An 18,399-nucleotide genomic window follows, 5' to 3' on the forward strand; every position below is an offset into this window, starting at 1 on the left:
AAGTCTGATGCCACGCGATTGTAATGTCATTTTAAACCTGTCCTGCCTCATTGTTTAGCTGCCCTAATCGAGCAAACAAATGCAGGGGAAGTAGTAGCACAGCTTACTGTGTGTAAATTATTCACTACGCACTCCACCGTCAAAGCTTGCCAGAAACCTCTCCTCGTGGAATGATAGCAAAAACACTTTGTGTACAGATACAACTCCACCCCCCCCACCACCTCCACCCACCCCACCCTGCCCCCCTCCCTCTACCGCTCAACTGTACTGTGAAAAATGCTTAGAATGTGACGGGAAACACTGGAAGGAATTTTGTATTTAAAAATGGGCAACGCTTTAGCTACACCATTATCTATTGCACTCCTCTCGGTCAGTGAGTCACTCCATGCCGCACGAGCAGCCTCCCTCTCCTCTGTCCTGATTCTTCTAGACCTCTCCGCTGCATTCGAAACTGCGGAGCACTCCATCCTCCTGTCCTCCCTGGCACCAACGGGGATCTGCGGCACAGTCCTTGACTGGATTGCGTATTACCTCTCTGACCGTTCCTTCCAGGTTGCCTGGGCGGGTAAGGTATCACCACCCCGTCCCCTCGCCACCGGAGTTCCCCAGGGCTCAGTCCTCTGCCCCCTTCTCTTCTCCTTATACACCAGATCCCTTGGCCCTGTAATCTCTGCCCATGGCTTGTCCTATCACTCCTATGCCGACGACACGCAACTCTTTCTCTCCTTCTCCCCATCGGACACAGAGGTCCCTGCCTGCATCTCCGCTTGCCTGAGAGACATCCAGAGCTGGATGGACAATCACCACCTGAAGCTCAACCCGGGAAAGACAGAGCTAATCTTTATTCCTGCTCTAACCTCTCCCCTCCTCGATTTTTCCATTTCCCTAGGGGACACCTTAGTGACATCATCACCCTGTGCCAAGAATCTCGGAGTGGTGATGGACAACAGGTTGTCCCTCTCCAAGAAGATCGCAGCAGTAAGCCGGGCATGCAGATTTTTCCTGTATAACATCCGGAGAATCCGCCCCTTTCTCACCACCTACTCAACCCAGCTCCTGGTCCAAGCAATGGTTCTATCCCGCCTGGACTACTGCAACTCTCTTCTGGCTGGACTACCGGCATCTGCCATCAGACCCCTGCAACTCATTCAGAATGCTGCAGCTCGTCTGGTCTTCAACCTCCCCAGACACTCCCACGTCACTCCCCTGCTCACTACCCTCCACTGGCTGCCTGTTATAGCTCGTATCAAATTTAAAATATTGGTCCTAGCATACCAGGCAGTCAAGGGATCAGCCCCACAAGATATTCAAACCCTACATGCCAGCCAGATCCCTCCATTCTGCTACCTCAGGACGCCTGGCACCTCCCACTCTTCGCACCTGCGGTTCCAGAACACGTCTCCTGTCTGTCCTGGCCCCACGATGGTGTAATGACCTCCCTGTGGAGGTCAGAACAGCTGAGACACTGACCCATTTCAAGCGACGACTGAAGACTCACCTCTTCAGGCTACACCTCTCCCCATCCCTCCCTACCTCCCTGTAATCTCTTAAATGACTGTAAGCTTAGGGTTGTAACTAGGTAGCTGTTTTGTAGGTGACTTAGATAATGCACCTGTCTTAACTACTGCTTGTATTTTTGCATAGACTGCGTTGTTGCTGTTCTCGTTTGTGTTAATGTTAATCAGTTTAACCTTCAGGGTCCAAGTTGAACTATACGGTTGTTCCCTGCACTTCTCTCTAGGGTTTTCGACACACTTGTTCCTGGTTATGGTTATACACTTTGTTGTACGTCGCTCTGGATAAGAGCGTCTGCCAAATGCCTGTAATGTAAATGTAATGTAAAAAAAAACCTTATGTGTCATATTTATGTGTAAATCTTGTATTGTCTCGTTAAAAAATGAATGACTGCAAATCTCTATGCCAAAAGCTCAGGGCCTGGATGTAATCTTACAGCAATATAATCTGTCCTCAAGTTTGTGTACCCACATTTAAATAGTGTTACAAAAGTGCTTTAGTCCAAATTGACTGAAAAACACACAATGTTGTTTGTGGAATAGCAATACTGTACTGGGTGTATGGACATGACTGCATAATATGGTCTTTTTAAAAAATGTTATCCTTTTCTGTAAAACTATAGCTGTTCCTGCACTGCCTGCATTAAATAGCTTATTTCCTCGGCTGAATAACAAAACACTGCGTGACACTAAAAAAAAACATTTAAAAATTGAAACACACACACACACACACAAACTGTTCCATGCAGCAGTTGCATTCAGCACAGCGCGTGCTCCCGGGAAAGCCGCCAATCATTGCCAGAGCGGAATCGCTGCAGTCTGATTCGCTGTCCTGGCGGGGAAGCAGTCTGGTTTCTCATAAATGGGAGCGTTCGCTAACACAGGCTAATATTACATTACATAACTCAGAACTGAGCAGGCTGTTGCCAAGTAGGACACTGGCAGCTCGGGGTTGAGAATATGTCATTATGACCCCCTCCATGCCCCTGTTTCTCGGAAGTGGACCCAATTCCTCACTGCAGACACTCTGCTCAGACACACCTCCCAGTACAGAATGCCCAGGGACAGCCGATGACTCCTTGGGTGGCGAGAAGACAGGCAGGAGGTTGCATTTCAGTGCTCTAAGTGGGAGACAATTCTTCTTAAAACTTGGCCCTCGGCCATCGGATGTTTTTGGCCGGACAGCAACAGCAAACGCGAATGTCTGTGACTGAGTGAGTGAGTGACTGGGTGGAGTGACGAAGTCAAGTTGGTCGGCCGGATCACGTGTGTTAGGTCCAGCCCATATACTAGGTTTTAACCTGGTCTTTTAAGGTTAAAAAAGCCAGACACTCTAATCACGAAAGCCGCACGCTCCAGCCAGCGTGTGCAACACAGTGAATGCCAAACATCCAGCAAATCTATTTTTATGTAAATAGGTCAAGTAAACCTACAAAGTGACCCACGCATAGCTACCCACGCATAGCTACCCACACATTGTTACGAGATCTGCTTAAATAGCTCGTAACAATGAATTCACAGCAACACTGTTGGTAGTCTTGGTTGGGTTCACAGGTAATTGTTTTCTTCTTCCATGCGCTTTGTTTTGTTTTACTATAGTGTTATTGTCCTGTGTTGCCTTGGTGATTCACAAAGTCTGTTATGTTTACTGTACGATGGCTGATTGACCATGTTTGCCACCCGGCTTCAATAAAGCCTTAAATAAATAAAGCCCTATTTTTTGTGTGTGTGTGTGTGTGTGTGTGTGTGTGTGTGTGTGAAGACAGCAGACACAGGTGTGTGGGAAGGAAGGACCGGTACAATACGCACGTGAGAAGTGAGTAAGAAACAGGTGGCGCTGAAAATGTTTGAACCTGTTACTTATTGAGATTTTATTGGAGAACATCTTTAATAATTCATCCAGGTGTCTTCCTAGAGGAAGATATTACTAAATTGATCCGTCAAAGCAGGCAGCTAGTCAGATAAATGTCTAATAGTGTATTATTTTGGAGTATTAGAGTCTTTTTTTTTTTTTTTTTTTTACAGGTTGTCACTAAAAAAGAAAATCTATATTGTTATTTTTCTTAATGACCCACTGGTCAGTGTGTTAAATATGCCGCTTGGAGCTCACTGTAGTCATCGACCCTTTGAAGAGCAGGTTTTTCTGGGAATGCTTTTTTTTTCCAGAATTCTAAAATTGTACAGCAATCCAGAATGCCATTGCAAATTGAAACACACAAAAGTACAATGCAAGCTTTTTAACATAAATGCAATTTATTTAATATGTTAAATGAGACAAATGCATGTTGATCAGTGTAAGTGTACCCAACACTAAACAATTATTCTTACACCATCCTAAACGAAATCTTCAGAGAGAATTTGGTTTGAAAGATACTATGAATTAAAATGAAAGTTTTACTGAAATCATGTTACAGTGCATATATTACATGCATTAAAAAATGGACCTGACCTTGTTGCTGAAATTTATTTCATCCAAATATGAATATGTAATTTATAAATTTTTTGTAAGCATGAAAACATATATAGCCAATGAAAATTCATCTCGTATACATAACAAAAAAAAAAGGAAAACAAGTACAAATACAGTATTTGGCTCATAAATTATTCAGCATACAGTATGTTCTTTTGGACAAATAATGAACATTCATAAGCTCAGATATTCAAGTTGGTGCATGCATTCGGCATGTGATTGAAACCATGCGTCACTGAAATCACATGAAAAATATGAGTATGCTGGCAAAGCGTATTTAATTAGATTTTTTAAAGGGGAATTGCACTTTATAACACTTCTGCTCATGACTGATAATGTCCTTCTAATGAATGTGTCGCCCTTCCATTTTTCGACTAGTTATTTCATTATGTTATGTTAGGATGAATATCATTGCACGACTTCTGATGTGGGCATACCTGCAGACAATAACATTAGGTTGGTCGTAGACCTAGTGTTGCATTTCTACTAGCTAGCGAAACCGAAAATGTCTGAGGACAAAGGAGATTTTGTTTTTGATCATGGAATTGTTATACAAAGTTGCATCGGGTGGAAAACTATGAAAATGTGCTTTCAGGTCAAGTTGAATGGGGGCATTATAACAACCAGGCACAATGCACCTCATTATTACACCGATATTGCATCAAACAAAAGCTAGCAGACGTTAGTTTGTTTGATTTCAACGCTACGTTAACAGAATGTTTTGCTTTGCTTCTTCTCGAGTTTCCACTAAACGAAATCAAAGAAGAAGAAAAAACCGGAAACCATACTACTATGTGGACTTGCGCTAAAAAGAAAAAGGTCTTTGTTTCTAACGTTAGGCATTTAAAATGAAATAACTAATCGAAAAATGAAGGGTGACACATTCATTAGAAGGACAATATCAGTCATGAGAAGCAGAAGTGTTATAAAGTGCAATTCCCCTTTAATAATGAAATCTCTTTCACAAAGAATTCTCGATCAGACCTCCCATAATTATTTTTATAGGGACATTTTGTAGGTTACATAATAATGTCATATAACGAGAGAGCTGTTATAAGGTAATGTGTAAGTTTGACATACTGTTCTTCAGAGAGTGAGGCTTGGAGTCTTGATCCCTGGTCCCAGTAAGACCTATGTACAAGAAACAGAACATTTGACACTGTACTTTTAGCGTGTGTGTGTGTGTGTGTGTGTGTGTGTGTGTGTGTGTGTGAGTGCGTGTCTGTGCATGCGTGCGTGTGTGTATGTGTGTGTATATGTGTGTGTGTGCATGTATGTTAAACTGAATGTAATATTTATACTGGTAGCATGATTGACGTACGGCAACTGTAAAATAAACCTTCACAGAGACATAGAGAACGTGGGTACTTTCTAATCGCCTTTGCATCTGGAGCACACAGGGTTAACAGTCACCATTATTGCATTTCTTTCTCACCCTCCCAGCTGTAACAATCCATACATACACCTGGAATTTGAGGCAAAATTCCTCAATCACAGAGTAGCAGATCTAGTAACAGACATTCACAACGAACACCTATGATTGCATATCCTTTCTTTTCCAGTCTTAATTCTGATAACACAGGCCTCTCACTATGACTACACACCCTTGGCTTTGCAGTGGTGCAGAGCAGCCATGGCTATAGCCTTACTGCCACTGACAGTTGACAGAAGGAGTGGGGGTGAGGGGGGGAGCGATTGCAGACTGGGGGGGGGGGGGGGGGGGGGGGGGGGGGGGGGGGGGTTGGCCTCTGACTATCACGCATGGATGAAACACTGCTAAAATATCTGTAATGTAATGTTTGCCCATTAGTGCTGTTTGTATTGATACGCATATCAAATATTTAACGGCTTACGCGGTTTGTGTACCGAGGCTGAGCTACACCATTTTCTTAAAGGTGTCTGCATACTTATAGTACAGATATGGCACTCCGCTTATAAAGTACTGTAAGATTGAAGAAACTTGACAGGTCATGATGAGTTAATTCAAATTGTTACTTTAGCATTAGCTTTAGCATTTGAAATGGCTAATTTATAGCAAGACATGAAAGTAAAATAAAAAAACTGATTTTTTATTTTTTTTAATCTCAAAAGAAAACTTTTGGTACTTAACATATTTGCAAAAAAAGTGCACATTTTAAAAAGTAAAGAAATTGTAAGCATTGGTCCTAGAAGGAGGGTGAACCAGCTGTGAATCTTGATATTGTTACAGGAGATTATTGATTAGTCTCAGTGATTTGATTCACATTCACTTCTGTTGAATCCTTGAGTAAGAGATTAGGGCGTAATTAATCTGTTATCTCTTACTCAATAATACAACAGAAGTGAACATGAATCAAATCACTGAGACTAATCACTAATCAAGCTCATTATCTGGTAACTGACATGTATAGAATTAGGGGATTAATAACACTAGTGTCCCGATTAAACATGGGGCGACTTATTATTTTAATTTTTTTTATCTCATGATCCCTTTTGGTCTTTAGATCTGCAGTTCCACTCTTAGTTACTTCAGTATTCTGCCATTGGCTGAAGTTGAAGCACTAAAACCACTCCACGGAGAACAGTGCAGATCTGGTCAGCGCCTGATGAAGTTGAAGAACTAAAACCACTCCACGGAGAACAGTGCAGATCTGGTCAGCTCCTGATGAAGTTGAAGAACTAAAACCACTCCACGGAGAACAGTGCAGATCTGGTCAGCGCCTGATGAAGTTGAAGAACTAAAACCACTCCACGGAGAACAGTCCATATTTGGTCAGCTCCTGATGAAGTTGAAGCACTAAAACCACTCCACGGAGAACAGTGCAGATCTGGTCAGCTCCTGATGAAGTTGAAGCACTAAAACCACTCCACGGAGAACAGTGCAGATTTGGTCAGCTCCTGATTTGGATTGTGTCACGGCCATGAGCATGTGCTCTCTGAAAGCTTGTTGGCTAAACTTGCTGTGTTTTTACTGATATAGAGCCATGGATCCTGTCATCATACTTTAATTAATCAAACCTTCTTATGTCAGAACATTTCAATAATAACTTTTTGGTGTTGGTTTATAGTTACAATAAATATTTACTATCTGATCTGAAGAAAACAATAATAAAATAATAATAATTACAGGATAATTGCATTTTTTTTTTTTTTTTTTTTTTTTTTTGCAACTTCACTATGATTTCCATTAGATCTCCAATAGAGGGAACAGACTCTGAAAGATCTGAGGTAAAAACCCTGGGCCACACACTGCTGATTCTCAGCCAGTTTCAATTGCAGTCACGCCTACATCCTGCACTAGTTTCCGCCACAGGCTACCCACAAACAATGCAGTTCCCAGACACACAGGGAACAAGGGGACCAAACAGCTGAATTCTGAATTTTCATGCTGTACTCGTCATTTTTGATATTTGGAGGTTCGTGTCCCTGACTGTTAATGTGTCACTTTAAGGCAGCGGTGTCCAAGCTGAGGAGAAAGGGCCAGTGAGGACGTAGGCTTTTGTATCCCAGCACTAAGGCACCTGGGTCTAATTATCAAGGTCTCGATTGAAGAACATGATTCGATCATTCATTTAATCAGGTATACTATTGCTAGGCTAGAGACCTGCACCCACTTTTCGGATCACGTTGGACACCTCTGATTTAAGGGACGTGACCATCTTTCTAAAGGACCAGGTCAAATGACTTTAGTTACCTGACAAATTATTTAACTGATTAACAAGTCTTGACTTTAGAAAAAAAACAAAAAAAAACAAAGAAAAACATTCTACATGCTGCTGTAGAACTTGAACACGATGAACTGGAGAAGATTATAGAGGTTTGCGTGGCCTTGAACCTTCCTTGGAGCGACATTAAATCCATTATAACAACTCTGGAAAAATGGTGGGGAAAAAAAAAACGTTACAAAAAACAAAAAACAGACCCTACCAAGATCAAGCCGGCTGCTGCACTGACAGAACTGCAAAGCTCATTGGCTGAAATTAAAGAAACTATCCTGTGATCACCAACCACAGATCTGGCCTCTTTGAGAGAGTCAAACACAGAAGTGACTTCTGGAAAAAAAAGTCAACATTAAGTCATGCCCAATGTTTGCCAAAAGTCATGTGACACACGAGAACTCCTGGAAGAATATTTTGTGGTCCGATGAGGCTAAACTTCAGCTCTTTGGCATGGCGGGCAAACTGCTATGTTTTGGGCGAACCAAACGCAGTGCGTTGCTCGGGAAACAGCATCCCTACTGTCGAGCATAGTTGCCAAGGAAGCATCATCCTATGGGTTTTGCTTTCTAGCAAGTGGACCTGGTAAGCGTGTTGCCATCGAGGACGAGGTGGATGATACTAAATGTAGGCAAGTCCTCGGGGAGAACTTGTTTCAGCTTGCTAGAGATCTGCATTGAAGGGGGCAAAGACTCATAATAATAAATTATTATTATTACACGACAATGACCCAAATCATATAGTAAAAACTACAAAGCAATGGCTTAAAAAACATTGTTACAAGCCCAGTTTTGTTGTATTTTTTATACAACAAAAACAAATGCACCAAAGGCCAGTTCCTTCCCTTATTATGTATGAATGAATGAATCATTGCATTTATACAGCACTTTTCCGAACACTCAAAGTGCTTTACAGTGATGAGTGGGAACTCACCTCACCCACCACCAATGTGTAGCCCCCACCTGGGTGATGCACGACAGCCATTTTGCGCCAGAACGCTCACTGCACATCAGCTGAGGTGGAGAGGGGGAGAACATTTTTAAGCCAATTAAATCAGGGGATGATTAGGTGGCAGGCTGAGAGAGCCAGGCTGGGAATTTAGCCAGAACACCGGGGAACCCGCTACTCTTTGCGACAAGTGTCATGGGGTCTTTAATGACCATAGTGAGTCAGGATCTTGGTTTAACATCTCATCAAAGATGAAATAAGTTTACTGTAGTGCCTTAGTACACTTCAGGTCTGGCACATCATTAGACACCTATGAAAGGACCCATGTGTAAATAATTACATTACAATAAATATAATCAGCACATGGACAAGCAGTCAGGGAGATGAATTTAGTAGAACTTCTGGCAATCACTGGTGACGAAAGCCAGCAGCATTCTAAAATTCCACCTCTCTGCATTTGTCACAAAAGTCTACCGTGCAATCAAAAAATAAATAAATATATACAATAATTCATAATTAATATCTATTCAACATTCATGTCCAGATGCTTACATTTCAATTACAAGCACATTTCATGACATGTAAAAGCCCCGTGACAATGTTTATTTTCAAATTTGTCTAAAATTAATGGTACCCATATTCAAGGCCTTGTCTTAATTTGAAATGAAATCGTGAACAGGGATCCCCAGATGGATTGCATAAGGCAGACATGAATGGGGGGTTTTCTTCATCCTAGAAGAACCCCGGGCCCTTTGACGTCAGAACATGCGTACTTCTAACATATTTTGGGCTCTGTATCATTTGGGTATTTGAAGTCACAAGACTGGGATGTTTAAAATAATAATAATAATAATAATAATTTTTAAAAAAGTTTTCTGTATTTGGCTCAGACAGGGCAAAGAATGCTGCTAGCTGCTGGCATGCTATCCAGAAACTACTGTGCGGTAAGCTGCTCTCCTGCCAGGACCTGTCCGGGACGGTTGCCCAAGGCGATCAGATTTCCAGGATAAATAGTCGCTTTTCCACTGAGTGTCAAATCTGAGAAATAAACGCTCCGAGCTGCGCTAATCAGATCAAAAGAGATCTTTCCCCCCCAGCCCCTCTCTCTCCCTCTCTCTCTCTCTCTCTCTCTCCCTCCCTCCCTCCCTCCCTCCCTCCCTCTCTCTCTCTCTCTCTCTCTCTCACACACACACAACTCTCTCTCTCCCTCTCCTTCTCTCTCACACACATACACAAGTCACACAACTCACTCTCTCACACACACAACTCTCTCTCCCTTTCTCTCTCTCTCTCTCTCTCTCACACACACACACACACAACTCACTCTCTCAATCTTTTGCACCAACACACACACACACACACACAACTCACTCACTCACTCTCAATCTCTCAAACACACACACACACACACCTCTCCCTTTCTCTCTCACACACACACACACATCCTGCATTGCTACAGTTTTACTATTTTTCCTTCCTCTTTCCCTTCATTTCTCTCTCCCTCCCTCCCTCCCTCCCACCATCGCACACTCTCAGAAACACTCATATCATCATTAAATGAATAAAATTGCTAAAGTGCAATGTACTTTAAAATGCACTTAAAAGGTTAGTACATGTTCCAGGTATATGATCACATAAAGGTAACATAAAAGGTACATATTCCAGAATTCATTAATGTATATATTTTTAATTGACAAACTATGTTACAGCTATATGAAAGAATTCTGAAGAATTTGGTATTAGGGATATACTTTATGGGAGATTTTTTTAAATGCAACGAGAACATTTTTACTTCGACGTGCAGCATATGACGCCATAAGGGAACATTTTTATCTTCCTTTTTGTGTGATCAAATGCTTTTCATTTATACTGTTGAATGTTGGCAATGGTGTTTTTTTTGTCTTCAGGTCTATCCTTCCTTTTTGTCAAATCCAGTATATTTTTCCTGTTCAGAGAACTTAATTAAAACATTATTTTCCCGTCCCAAATTTTTTATTTTTTTTAATTTTCTTGTTCGGCGCTAGATCGCAATAGATTTGTCTACTCCGGAATCACACCGCAGCCAGTGTAAAAAAAACGGAAACTGAGGAAATGCGATCGCGACGTCCGTGCGTTTCTCTCGACCTGCCGGGAGCAGAACTCAGGCCCGGAGCGGGCATGAGGAATTCTCCCAGACATGCGGACCTCACCTCAAAGTGACAGGGCACACTAAATATGGTCCATACCCCTGTCGTGGATGAGCCCAAGAACACAACATTTAGGGTCAAGCTGGATTTTGACCCGATAACATAGGGAGATACAGTATCTTTCCGGTTTGTGTGGGAATGTGAGGAATCTAGTTCTTCGTATCTGAGGTGGAGTGAAAAACCGGACGCCTGTCTCTGGCTGGTGATCACCGCGATTGTATAGCCCTGAACAAGTTACACGCACATTCATTTAATTGCTCTAATTGTCTTTTTTTCTGTCATTACTGATCAGACAGAAATGTCATTTCTTTATTTACGTTACAGTACCTTAGGAAAATATTCATGTATTTATATATACGCTCACCGGCCACGTCATTAGGTAACAGGAGTGGCACCCGGGTTGGTCCGGGTTTGAGTTACTGTTGCCTTTCTATCAACTCGAACCACTCTGGCCATTCTCCTCTGACCTCTGCCATCAACAAGGCATTTTCGCCCAGAGAACTGCCGCTCACTTGATATTTTCTCTTTTTCGGATCATTCTCCGTAAACCCTAGAGATGGTTGGGCGTGAAAATCCCAGTAGATCAGCAGTTTCTGAAATAGTCAAACCAGCCCGTCTGGCACCAACAACCATGCCACGTTCAAAGTCACGTAAATCACCTTTCTTCCCCATTCTGATGCTTGGTTTGAACTTCAGCAGATCGTCTTGACCATGTCTACATGCCTAAATGCATTGAGTTGCTGCCACGTGATTGGCTGATTAGATATTTGCGTTAACGGGTGCAGTTTGCAGTTTAACAGGTGTACCTATTGAAGTGGGCGGTGAGTGTATACATATATATATATATATATATATATAATCCAGTGTGTACCCCTGTGTATTCATTCCATATGGCCATATCGCCTTAGATTGCCCCGACCCTCTGGGTCAAATGGCCAGAGGAGTCTTGCCCTGTCTCGTATTCTTATTCTTTCACTACCATCCTATGACCAAATTGTGCCGACAGTTGCAGCCACTTCAAGGCCAGATGAGAAGAAACAGCGGAGAGTAGTTGTTCAGAGATGGGCGAGGCGCAGTTGGTGGATACATTCTTTGAGCATGACCGACGTTGCGGGGGATTCTGATCGCAGCCAATAAAAGATGAACGTATCGGGTTGGCTCAATCAGAACCAGAGCCCTTTGGACTTTAAATGGTGCATTTCTCGGAACCGGCGAGCCCGGTGGTCAAGGGCTTGGGGGTACACAAAAGGGGAAACGGGACAGGACTTCTGACATTACTCAAATCTCCGTGACTAGTAGAGGAAGAGGCGAGTCATCCACAACCTGAACCAGGCACGGAGGAACTGTGAATTTCACTGACGAGCATTTTTTATTGCTGGTTTATGCTGCGTCTTAAAATTTACAGCATAAACAGGCCAAGGCTGGGTGTACAGGTCAGGGAAAATATGGGCTAACTGGACCGTCACAGCGCCGTAGTTGAAAATCAGGGAAAACTGAAAAAGAGGGACAAATCACGGATCAAGGGTTAAAAAAAAAAATAAAATAAAATAAAAATTGAATTTAACTAAATAAAATTACTAAATTATCTCATGCACTGTAGGGGAAAATTATTAAAATAACATGCACAACTGTAGCCTTCTAGTAGCCAAACAAGCGCTTGAAGTTTCAGAATTAATGAGCAGTTGCATTGATAGGCTGGTGCATTTAATCAATCAATTTTGTCCATCAAGGAAAAATAAAGCGTGTTTTCGTAGTTGTTGAAGTAAAACAAAAAAAACATTTTTTTTTAAAGCCAGGTACTTCCTACGTTATTGACCAGAGCTGTATTTTGGGTAATTCCCTCTCTCAGTCAGCAATGATGTGGGCTTAACACGAGGGTAGGATACAAGGCGCCAAAAAGTCCGCGCAAAAGCACTTGCGAAAAAAAAACCGTTTTGACAATGGGACTGCCATAAGCCGTCATGGACTTCCAGTTCCCCAGTCCAGAGAGTGAGATTCGATTCAGCCAGAGTTCTCCTGGACCGCACCGGAGGTGCCGTCCCGCTGTACACACATTGGTTAATAGATTGTCTCTCATAATTGTTGCCTCAGGCTCAATAACTAATTATAATTATTTGCACTTTACATAGTGTTTTTCTCACTATGGTGACGGTGACTCAAAGCGCTACGCAGTGATGAGGGGCAATCTCGCCTCAACCGCCACCAAAGTCCAATGCCCACCAAGATGACGGATGGCGGCCATTTTGCCACACTCACCACACATCAGCTGAGGTGAAAAGGGTAAGTTTTTATTAAAAAAAAAAAAAATAATAATAATAATCATCAGGGGATGATTGGGTGGCAAGTTGAGGGAGCTGGGGAACCACCTTCTCGTTGCGATGAGTGTCACAGGATCTTTAATGATCACAATGAATCACAACCTCAGTTCAACTTCTCATCCGAAAAATGGCGTCTCCTACAACACAGTGTGACCATCGCCATGCCAAGGCATTGAGGTTTATTTGGCCAGAGGGGAAATCACCCCCTACCCCCAGCAACAACTTACTCAGGAGGTCTCCCTTCCAAGTACTAACCAAAGCCAAACCTGTTTGACGTATTTTCTTTGGCTCTCATTTCTTTGATTATCGACCAAACGGCTAGTTTCAGTGCTCATCTTCATCATTTAGGAGCCTGTCGATTCACCGCAATCTTTAATTTGATCAGTTAAAAAAAAAAAAACTTTTTTTAACTTCTCTTTATGTAATTTGCAATCTAGCACAAATGCGAATATGGGGTATTTAATTCTCCATGGCATACGTAGCTATTTGTGGCTTTAAAGACATTAAATGACCCCTCAGTACCAAAAAAGTGTTATTAAGTTAAAGCTTGTTAAAACCGTGGATTGTGCGGTTGTGGCTGGAACTAAAATGGGCACACTCTGGGGTCCACAGGATCGAGTCTGAGAACCACAGCCGCTAGTTTAGCTCAATGTACCTAGTTAGGCTAATACGATCACGTTAGTTTTTATTTGGCAGGATTGTTTTTGTCTGATTCTGATTAGGCAAATGTGATTTCAGTGCTAGTTTGTACTTGGCAGGATTGTTTGTTTGTTTGCTGAACAGGTTAATCTACAGGGTTGGAGTCCTGATCTATGTGGTCACTTCTGGCACTACGATCTTTACTTCACTCTAGTGTGTTTCTTTTGCACCGCTGCACCTTGAACTAATGCACTTGCTGTACGTCGCTCTGGATAAGAGCTTCTGCTAAATGCCTGTAATGTAATGTAATGTAATAATGGTGCGTGACGACAGGGCTGCCGGCTGACTGAGAGAAATGTGACTCACAGTTATCTGTCTTACATGACAGGACATCCCCCGCTGAAATCCCTCCAAATAACCAAATGTCTGACATAGCTGTGACCCCCGAGCCCACACCGCATCAACAGCCCCGATCTACAACGGTTTCAGAAGAGGGTAACTCAGGAGGTACTTTCCAACAACCACACAAGCTTGAAAATGGCCACATTAACATCCTCCTTAAGACATGTTTACATTTACATTTAAAGCTAGGCATTACTGTACATTACATTACAGGCATCTAGCAGGCGCTCTTATCCAGAGCAACTTCCACATGTTTTATGTAGCATTTACATTGCATCCATTTACACAGCTGGATATATACTGAAGCAATGCAGGTTAGGTACCTTGCTCAGGGGTACAACAGCAGTGTCCTACCCAGGAATCAAACCAGTGACCTTTAGGTTACAAGACCAGTAACCTAACCCAACAGTGAAGTATGTTGGGCTAACCATTATATTATAGCTGTTACTAATTCACCTAGTGTGTAAAGACATAAAGCAATGGAAAAAAAAAAAAAAAAGTATGATTGCACATTTACACAATAAAGCCAGTGTAATTGATGATAAATGCATAAACTTGTTAATGTTTAAGCACTTTAACTGTAAAATGACGTCATATTACCCTTACAGCACATGGCTAAAAATAATAAAGATCACATAATAAAATAAAGATAAAATATCAAGTATGTTTCTGCTGGTATGAGCATGCATAGGTAATAGTGTCGATATTATGTAACTTTTGCCTTAAACAGTCCGTTTGGAAATGCCTTGTCTTGTGTTGATAAACTGAACGATCGTGGGTAACTCCCTATAATTTATCGCTCGCAAACAGAGCAGAGAGAGAAGAGTTAGGTACTTCCCTAACTTTGACCCAGTGACGTTGCGCTCCCTGGTCTCGATTCGTTGGCACAGGCACAAACAGGCTGCTTAGACAACAACATCAGAGAAGGTTCAGCGAAGGCTGAAAAACAGCATTTAAAAAAAAAAAAAAAGTTTTATGTGTATTGTACCAATCAGAAATAAAGCCCGCCCCCACCAATTTCCCTGTGGTGACCATTGTAGAACACACACACACACACACAAATAATGGCCACCTGCCGAATTTGGCATGTCTACAAAAACATATAGCAGCGGGGGGAGGAGGGAGTGGTGGAGAGCTCTGGGGAGATGCTGCTGACAGCTCTCCCTAGTGGCTGTAAAAGATACGCTCTTATTGCAGCCCAAGAGGCCATTTGTAATTTAATACATGTTTTTACTACCTTTTTATTGTAGTCCTAAACTTTCAGTTCAATAGTCCAACAGTCCAACAATGGCATTGATAAATCCATAGACCTCTCACTACCCATAAAACCATCTGTGAAGAGCCACATGTCTAACAGAGCCACAGTGTCAACAGCCCATGCTCTTACAGTTGACATATGAACTCCAGGTTTTCTAACTAGAACTTGGTCATCAGGTTTTCTTCTTTCTCAATGTAGGGTTGGAGAAATTAAATAAAGAAACACAATACAGACAAAACAGACTCTCAGTGCGTCACATTGCCAGATTAACCATATATTTAAAATAGCTTCCCTTGAAAGTAGGACACTAAAAACAATAAGAATGACTAACTGTCATTTTACGTCCCAGAAAACAACAACATGGTTTACCTGGACAAAAAATATACACACTATAATATGAAATGATAACCATAACGCCTGGCTCCAAGCAAAAGTACAGCTTGGTAACTGATTAGTATCAAGTGTTATGGTCAGTTAGGACCAAAATTTTCATTTTGGCCATGCACACCAGTGGCAAGTTTTGAACACTGATGTTTAGAAGACCATCATGCCGCCAATGAAATATTAAGGTAGGGCTTAGATGTCGTGCTGCTGCTTTGTGTGTGCTGGTAATGGTGGTCTTATAGAAGTCAATGGAACCAATGGAACTCCAGTGGGTCCAGTACCCCTGGATTCAAGATGTCAAAAAAATATATATATATTTTGGACACATTGTCATATAATATCACACAGTGTTGGCTCTAGCCTACATAATAATCCATCCGTTCATCCATTATCTAACCCCACTTATTCCTGGTCAGGGTCATGGGAGGGGGATACAATTAAAAAAAAAACCAAACCAAACATCAACAATTTTTGAATACTAAAATGAAAATGAATGTAAAAAATTTTTTATTTTTATTTTAACAACTCATATTTCTTCAGAGGCACAAAATAGTCTTGAGCCAACCAACATTTTCCAGGAGATCTACCATTCTGTAGGTTTTCATTTCAACGCTAATTTGGCACACCTGACTTTACTCATTAGCAGCTCATTGGGATCTGTAGCTGTTGAATGAGTCGTGCTTTGTTAGTGTTGAGATTAAAACATACAGGACAGTACACCTTCAGGAACAGGGTTGGGCAGCCCTTGCTCTAGCTGTTGAATGAGGCGTGCTTTGTTAGTGTTGCAGTGAAAACCTACAGGACGGTACGTGCCCAGGAACAGGGCTGGTTACCACGGTCCTAAGCAGAGAATAAAAAAGTAAAAATAAACACACTTGTCTATTTGTAAAGCACAAAGGTGGTATCTCATAACAAATGGGAGGGGTTACGGACAATATGGATTCTTTATTACCCTCACTGTGAAGCTTGATGTTAAATAAGTGGTTAAATAACTCACTATTGGGGAAATAGGGCACAATGGTAACAGAATCAACTGCCACCTTGCAGTCTTTATGACAACCTTACAAAACCCTATCCTGTCCTATCAGACACGGTAGACCTCCAGCACTGTGTATTGTACCGTCTCCATCCATGGTTGCTCACTCAACAAAGACTCATTTGGGATTTTCCTAAACATAAGGGGTAAGGGGTTTTGCTTTCACGGAACTGGGCTTTTGAAAGGCCGGAGGTCGTAATTCGCAGGTGCGGGCTGACGGCACCACACCCTTGAACCACAGCGCTTGTGTTTGTGATTCTCCAGCAGCAAAGCGATGGGTTGGCTGTTGTGCCGTCACCACGGACAAGAACGTGCGCCAGACAGAAAGAAAAGTTAATATGGAAAACAAATGGTGGAACACAGTTGGAGTCCATCGTTAACAGTAATTTTTTTATCATTTCGTCCAAAAAGAGTGATGTTGGAAGCATGTTCGGCCAAAAACAAAGGTCAAACTTAGTAACATCCTCTTCATGATCATATTAGATCATTAAGTTATGTGTTAACATTTGAGAAAACACTGGGGAAAGGTCATTCCCTAATGGCTTCCATTGCTTACTGCTTGACAATGAGGTGGAAAAACTGGCATAAAGTGGAAATAAATTAGCTTGATATGTTGTGCCACAAGGCATGAAAGAATGCTTGAGACAGCAGGAGCCAAAACGATCAGTTTAGCCAGGATGAAGAAAACTTTAAGCAGCGTAAATCAGAGGCATAGGTACTACATGGCTGAGTGTTTCTACCAGGCGCAGGGTACAGTAACTACATGTACGTCTATCGTAAGTATGACATCTACTTAAAAAAAAAAAAAAAACTCCTTTATCATCATTCAAATAAACTAAACTAAACTAAACACATCAGACCTGCACCAAATACCTGCCAAGTTATTCACTTTGGTACAGAATTATGTAAACTAATATGGTTTTAAACATTGGTTGAAGTAACGTGAACAAAAAACACTTGAATGGCATATGTGGCCTGTAGAGCAGTGACCCCATGCTCTCGTTACCAGCTCATTGCAAGCTGCAACGTTGGTGGTTCGAATCTGGCCGCATGTCTCTCCTTCTCTCTCTACCATCACTGCTGTCTTTCTACACCGTCCTGTCCAATAAAGCTGAAAAAGCCCTATTTAACAATAAAGTACATTGCCCTTAAAGTTAAAATTGAGCACAATACACAGCAAATTTGTGATTAGTGAGGGCTTCCTTTGAAAGAAAAAAAAAATGTTTTCCCTCAAAATATACCTCAGATGGATATAAGAATATATGAATTTATGTATGAATTTTTGTTTTATTATTTTCCCCATGTATTTCATCCCAATTTGGAAGAACCAGTCACAAAAAATAATAATAATGTAGGCGCTCTGAGATCTGTAGAGGCCAGTTCATCAGCCAACTATGGTGCTGTCTGGGTTCTAGCTAATTAAATTGATTATTGCCACCGACTGCCCAGGAATTTAACTCGCCTGGTGTCCGAAGGTTTAAATCAGTCCCTGACTAGAGGGTAAGAATGAAAACCAGCAGCACAACTGGCCCTGAGGCCGGACATCTGC

The 18,399-nt window shown here is 41.8% G+C and overlaps 1 long non-coding RNA gene across 2 annotated transcripts in view; it reads right to left on the reverse strand.

Annotated features, from left to right (window-relative positions):
• The window catches only part of LOC118236703, a 36,530-nt gene that overhangs the window by 11,237 nt on the left and 6,894 nt on the right, over nt 1-18,399 (reverse strand). The window contains exon 2 of one of the 2 annotated variants that reach the window (XR_004767067.1): nt 5,065-5,115. This is a non-coding gene — a long non-coding RNA (uncharacterized LOC118236703). Of the gene's footprint in view, nt 1-3,241; nt 5,116-18,399 lie in introns of those variants that run through there. The other variant, XR_004767066.1, reaches the window with a different exon arrangement.

This window comes from Anguilla anguilla, chromosome 9 (genome assembly GCF_013347855.1).
Source record: "Anguilla anguilla isolate fAngAng1 chromosome 9, fAngAng1.pri, whole genome shotgun sequence".
Lineage (NCBI taxonomy): Eukaryota > Metazoa > Chordata > Actinopteri > Anguilliformes > Anguillidae > Anguilla > Anguilla anguilla.